Source organism: Muscardinus avellanarius, assembly GCF_963383645.1.
Source record: "Muscardinus avellanarius genome assembly, chromosome: 22".
NCBI classification, from domain to species: domain Eukaryota; kingdom Metazoa; phylum Chordata; class Mammalia; order Rodentia; family Gliridae; genus Muscardinus; species Muscardinus avellanarius.
Window position 1 is genome coordinate 6,739,098 of NC_137808.1, and position 7,116 is coordinate 6,746,213.

The window sequence follows — 7,116 nt, forward strand, 5'->3', positions numbered from 1 at the left end:
CTGTAGAGCAGCCTTGTGCAGGGCCCTCCCTTCAGCCAACACAGGACGGATTCCGCCGGGCTGTCCTCTGCCCTCACAGAAGGCTGTCCCCATTAGGCTGTGGGTCCCCCTTCACCTGCGGCTTCCTGTGCCCTGCCCAGAGCCTCCTGCCCCTGCGCTGGAGGGGAGCCCAGCACCACCTTTGATGGGGAAGTGGCAGGGGATGTTTTGCCTGTATCTTCTTCCTTCACAGTTAATCCATTTAGTCCCATTTTATGTCATATACAGAATTCCTATAAGAACCTATTCCGTTTTATAGAAGAGGGCTAGACTTGGAGGTGCACTCCTAATCACAGTACTTGGGTGGTTGAGACAGGAGGGTTGCAGGTTCAAGGCCAGCTTCAGCAACTTAGTGAGACCCTGTTTCAGCATAAAAAATAAAAAGGGCCGGGGTGTAGAACACCTATAAATTGCTCTTTACGTTTTTATAGGTGTCCTATATTAGGACAATGGGACATATTGGGTTAAGGAAGTAAAGCTCCCAATGCTGAGATGCATTGATGAGGATGGTCCCTGGGGAGACCTCCTTCTGGAGCCTTGGGGAGTTACTCTGATGTGGGCTCAGTGTATACTTCAGGAATTGGTCTGGAACCTTCTGTGGAACATCGTCAGGAGAAGGGAAGGTTTTCTAAGAGGAGAAGTTAAAGTAACTTCCAAGGATGTTTGATCAGCCTCCTCCCTTTTGGTTCATCTTGCCCTGGGGGCTCTGGTGAGATAATTTTTTACCAATTTTAGTATTAAGACATTGAAATGAACCGGGTGTGGTGCACACACCTGTAATCCCAGTACTTGAGAGGCTGAGACAAGAGAATTGCAAGTTTGATGCTAACCTCAGCAGCTGAGTGAGGCTTACATTAACTTAGCAAGACCCTGTTTCCAAATAAAAATAAGAGGGCTGGGGTATAGCTCGGAGGTTTTGAAACCAGTGTCCCTGGTTTCAATCCCCAGCATAACACACACACACACACACACACACACACACACACACACACACACACACACTTGAAATGTTTAAAGAGGCACAGCCTAGGATCATTCCAGTATCACCATGGTATTTGAACTGTTCATTGAGGGCAGAAAGGGAATATCATTTTGCTCTGGTGCTTGGTTACAGGGACATTATCCTTGAACGACATCAACATCATGCTATCTAAGTGTACTCAGCTCTATGTAGAGTTTCTGCCATTATGCTCGCTAATTGAACATTAACTGACCACTAGTCACTTTATATCCTTCACTAACACTTTCATTACCACACTCCCATTGCTTACTGAAATAGACGGAAGCCCCTCCTTACATTGACCCCTCTCCTTAGTGGGAGTGGCTGAGCTTTTGAGAGGTGTGAAGATCTACATATTGAACCTACTCACATTTCCTTAGCACCTGCTGAACGCAAAGTCCTGTAGAGGGAGTGGGAGTGGGACGCGAGCAAGAGGACCGCCCTGCACATCTGGACTGCGCTCACAGTGTCAGCCAGTCACCTGCCCTGCACATCACGGCTGTGTGGGAGGTGGGCTGCTGGCATGGAAGATGCTGTCTGCTGCAGGCCTCTTTTCTTCCCCAGGCCTAGACCTTGATGCTGTTACCGTGGGACTTCAGAGATGGCCAGCCGCTCCCCTGCTTCATCTGTCATTTCTTTGTTTTCCTTATGCGAACGTTCTCTTAATTAGCTGATGATTTCAGGTAAAACTGATTCGCTCAGTGTACTCCTTCCCAGAAATCAACCCACGGAGCAGTCTGTAAGTTATAAGACCATCAAGAAACCCATGAGAAATGTTCTTAAAGACTTTCAAAACCCTACTAAATATACTACACCAAACTCAAGTCAGATCCTTCAGGTTGCACTGGATCCTCCCATTGGCTGTATTCTTCCATTCAATTCTCCCACGGTCATCTTCTGTAAAAGAGAGATGACAGGAGATACAACTCCACCCTCTCAGCTTGGCCATCTTCCAGGACCTAAGGTTGGATTTCAGAGACAGGTTGATGGCAGAGAAAAGTTGGACCATGAATTATAACCACCACTCAAGTTCTTACCTCACGTGAGTACGCCTTTCCCACAGTCCTTGAGGGCAAAAGCTCCAGCTCACTCGTGAACCAGCAAGCTCTTGATGTGGTGCTGGCGGATCTCCCAGCGCAGGTCATGGTTGTATGTGTAGGAGATGCTGGAGACTGGTGCATCAAAGGGAGCTGGCTTCCCCCATGCCTGTGTGTTTCCCTGTCTAACACACTAAGGACACTCTCGTACTTGCCGCTCAACATGTCTTTGCTATTCAGACACTAACACATACCTCTGAGTCACCACGAGCCGTGGAGTAGGCTGGACATTGGCAGTTGTGTGCTGAGACTCCAAGTGAGAGGCTGGTTGCTTTACCAGGTCACAGACTGGAGTAGCAAGTTGTGCTTTGTCATATGACAACTTCCAGTTCGAGGGTCATTGATGTGCATGCGCTACTCTGGGTCTTATATCAGAAAAAAAATTTTTTTTAAATAAAATAATGTTATCCATTGGTGTGAATATGTATGTGCATGGGAACCCCAAGTGAGAATCATAACAGAACATCCCTCTCTCTTTCTTGACAATGACCATCTGATCTTCACAAGATAGTCCTGGCGCCAGCGGCCCCGATGTTATGAAGGCCTCCAAAGTCAAGGTCACTGGGTCCTACACAGTGGGTAAATACGGCGCTGGTTCAACCTTACCCCATTATCCCTGCAATGTTGGGGCCATTGTGCACAAAAACGGAAACCCTCCACAGCCATCCCTGCACCACGCAGGGAGAGACAGGCTCAGCCTATGGCTGCCATTTGTGCTAGGCACTGTGCTACACCTCCACCCTTCCTCGGTTGGCCCTGCCAGAAGCCTGTGGTGTTATGCTAAAGGAACCCATTACGAGTGGTTACCTGACTCAGTCACAGCCAGCTCATGGTGGGAATAAAGTTGAAACTCAGAGCTCCCTGGCTCACTCTGCCCTCAGTCAAGAAGGGATTGAGCTGGCTCAGATAGGGTTGGTGGGGGAATGCTCAGATACTGTGTCCAGCTCAAAACAGAAATGGGAAGTGAGGAGAGAGGTTGGGTATAGCTGAGCAGGTTCCTGATGGTGGCTTGGCTTGGGTGGGCCTTGAAGCCGAACCTTCTGGGACTGATGGGCCACATGAACCCTGAGCGTCACACCTGGACCTCCTCACTCCATCTTCCTGACCACCCCAATTAGCAGAGGAATAAGTGAATGCTGAGGTTAAACATGCCCAGGGTTACACCACTGGGATTCCAGTGCCCAAACTCCAAAGCCCAAGCTGCCTGCGCCTGCTTCATACAGGCACACTCAGGTCTCTTCATGTGAGATCAAGTGTTTAATCCATTGTAAAAGCCTCGTGTGGACTTTGTCTTTGTGGTGCTGGGATTGAGCCTAAGCACCTTGTACATGCCAGGTGCTTAAACGCTCTACTAAATAACCTACATCCTTGATCTTTTTTATTTGTTGAGACAGAGTCTCAGTAACTTGCCAAGGCTGGTCATGAACTCTGGATGCTCATACCTCAGTCTCCCAAGGAGTTGGCATTTCCAGGAGTGTGCCGCTATGCCCAGCTTGAAGAAGAGATACTTGAAGTGGCCAAGTACTTTCCAGAATTAGCGATAGACATCAAACCTCAGAGAATACCAAGCAGGACAAATGCCAAAAATCTACACGTTTGGATGTCATGTAAAATAGAAACCAAAGACAAAATCATGAAGCCAGAGGGGGGAAAATATCGCACCTATAAACAATGGTAAGACTTACAGTTGACTACTTTTTACAAGCCATGCAAGCAAGTGTGGAATTAAGTATTTTCCAATATTTATTATTAAAAGAAAGAAGCACCCCCCAACCTCACCAACCTAGAATTCTATGACTGGTTTGCCATACAATAATAATAAGACATAGAATAATAATAAGAATTATTATTCTTAAGTGAAGGAGAAATAAAACATTCTCAGATCAGGAAGAGTGCTTCAGAAACACATCTCACCCATGATGGAAAACTTGAGGGCCTGAGTTGTCATAGAAAGAATTGGGTAGATCTCAAGCCATTCTTTTTTTCTCCTCTGACAGCAAATTGTTTTTAGTCAATGCTGGAAATGGCACTGTTCAAACCCTTCATTTCAAAATAAAATGAGAGAAAATAACCTGACATGAGGCTGAACAGCAAGTGATCAGCTGGCCTACTGTCCCTAGGTATCTTGATTTATTTTGTATTGTAAAGGTCAATCCTGTTTAAAACCCTTTTCTGTGGGCAGGTAGGGAATGACTAATTTACAGAATGTGAAAGCTCCTAGGAAATGTTTTTTTGGTCATAACTGGAATTGAACCCGGAGCACTCCACCTCTGAACTACACCCAGCCCTATTCTATTTTTTTTTATTTTGAGACAGGGCCTCACTTAAGTCATTTCCCTCCTGTGCTGTCATACGTGTGGCTATGCACATATTACTATAGTATTCTAACTTGAATTCTTTGGAAAGATACCGAGGACTGACTGGTATAGCTGGATCATATGGTGGTTCCATTCCTAGTCTTTTGAGGGAAGCTCCATACCAGTCTTCATAATGATTTTTATTAATTACAGTCCCACAAATAGCATGTAAGAGTTCTCACTACCCTACATCCTTGCCAGCATGTGTCTTTGTGTGTGTGGGTGTGTGTGTGGGTGTGTGTGTGTGTGGTGCTGGGGCTTGAACCCAGGGGCATTCTACCTCTAAGCTACAACTCCAGCCCTTATTTTTATTCTTTATGTTGAAACAGGGTCTCACTGAGTTGCAAAGGGCCTCACTAAGTAGCTGAGGCTGTCCTCGAACCACAATCTTCCTGTCTCAGCCTCCCAAATGCTGGGATTATAAGTGTGCACTTTAAAATGGGGTCTCACTGAGTTGCAAAGGGCCTCACTAAGCAGAGGCTGTCTACAAACCCAGATCCTCCTGTCTCAGCTTCCCAAAAGCTGATATTACAGTGTGCACCACCATGCCTGGCTTACAGTTATTTCAAAATAATTTTTTTTGTAGTACTGGTGATTGAACCTAGGGGCACTCTACCTCTGAGCTACACCCCCAGCCCTATTTTTTTTTTTTTTTTTTTTTAGTTTGAAGCAGGGTCTTACTAAGTTGCAGAGGGCCTCACTAAGTTACTGAGGCTACCTGTGAACCTGAGATCCTCCTGTCTCAGCCTACCCACTACTAGGATCACAAGCGTGTGCCACCATGCCCAGCTGAAAATAACTTTTCAAATTACTTTTTGTCACTGGGCATGGTGACTCATGCCTATAATCCTAGTTCTTGGGAGGCTTAGACAGGAGGCTCACAAGTACAAGGCCAGCCACAGCACCTTAGCAAGGCCCTGTTTCCAAATTTAAAAAAATAGGACTGGAGTGTAGCTCAGAAGTAGAACATCCCTGGGTTCAATCCCTAGTAACATAATAAGTTAATTAATTAATCAATTAATTAGTAAGGATGGGGTCTTCCCTCAGAGGTAAAATGCCCTTGGGTTCAATCCCTAGTACCACACAAAAAGTTCTTTTCAGTCTGGCATTGGTTGGATTTGTGAGGGAGAGTCCACGCATACTGAGGGCCAACTGGACCTCTATGTTCTAATGTATCGCAGAAAATAAGACTTTGATTTTAGGATAATATACAAGTGCCTCGGGCTTTGGGGTTGGCCCCTCTGCCCATGGTTATTTCCTTCCCCCTTTGCCAGCTCCTCTCCTTCTTACCCCGTTGGGCTGAGCATCCCTCTTGAGGGGGTTGCTCTCTGACCTCCGGAACTGGCCGCCCCTGCACACCACATCTCTTTCCATTCCTACTGACCACTGCAGGGCTTTCGCAGTCAATTGTGATGATTTCACCAGTGTCTCTCCCCCTTCAACCAGGCTATAAATTCTATGGTGACCAAGGCCACTCCGGCTTCTGCCCACAGTAGCGATGGCCACTTAGAGATGAGGTCGAGACCACTGTGCTAAGACGTGTTGGCCAAATTTGAGGGAAACGGCTGGTACTTGGCTTCCTAAGGGATCAGAAAGAACACGGCCATAGACACACTTGGCTGAAGTCGGCTCCGCATCCAGAGCGGGTCTGTGTCTAGTCAGAGGTCAACACACATTTCCCAAGGATGACATTGAGCCCAGAAGTCAGGAGTTGGAGTCTGGTCTCTAAAAGACCAGGTTCAGCAACCCTGTACAGGAGGCAGCTGTACACTAGGATGAGGGCAGCTCCATGGGTCAGCTTCACCAGGCCCAACCTCCACTTACCACACATTTGCCAAGACGCCTCCCAGCACATACACAAAACTGCTGACATACGAAAGTGTGTGTCATGGCCCACCTCCCAGGATAATCAAATCTCAAATGAGAGCCACTGTTCATGGCCGCATAACACGGCACGCGTTAGGCATCATCAAATATGCACCATGGTCCTTTTCCTTCTCTGTGTAATTTGACTCTTATAACGTGGGGTAACTTTACCTGCTTCAGAATCTGCATCCCAAGGTCCCTGTTGCTTCTGCACCCAAAAGAAAAACAGGTGCAGAATCAGCAATGGCCGCAAGGTGGCGCTGGGTAATACCTGTGATTTCAGGGTGGGGTTTTTTTTCAGTTTAGTTTTTGTTTCATTTTTTAATATTGGGGTATGGATCCAAGGGCATTTTTACCTCTGAGTCACACCCTTCAGCCCATTTTTAAAAAAAATTTGTATTTGTTTTTGGTACTGGGGATTGAACCCAGAGGCCTTCTATTTCCAAGCTAGGCCCCGGCCTGACATTATTTCTTTATTTGGGAACAGGGTCTCACTAGGTTTCTGAGAGCCTTTCTATGTGTTGCTTCTAAACTGCTGAAGGCCTCACCAAGTTGCTCATGCTGGCCTTGAACATTTGGGATGGAAAAAATAAAACCACCTGAGGGACTCTGAGAAGCCCACCAAGCCACGACATGACAGGGACAGCCCTGTGAGAGACTGAACCAGTGGACTCAGAGAAGCCAGGCGCAGGTCCTGACCACAGACATTGTGGATAATATTTGCTGTTTCAAACTGCTAAGTTTGTGTTTGTTTATT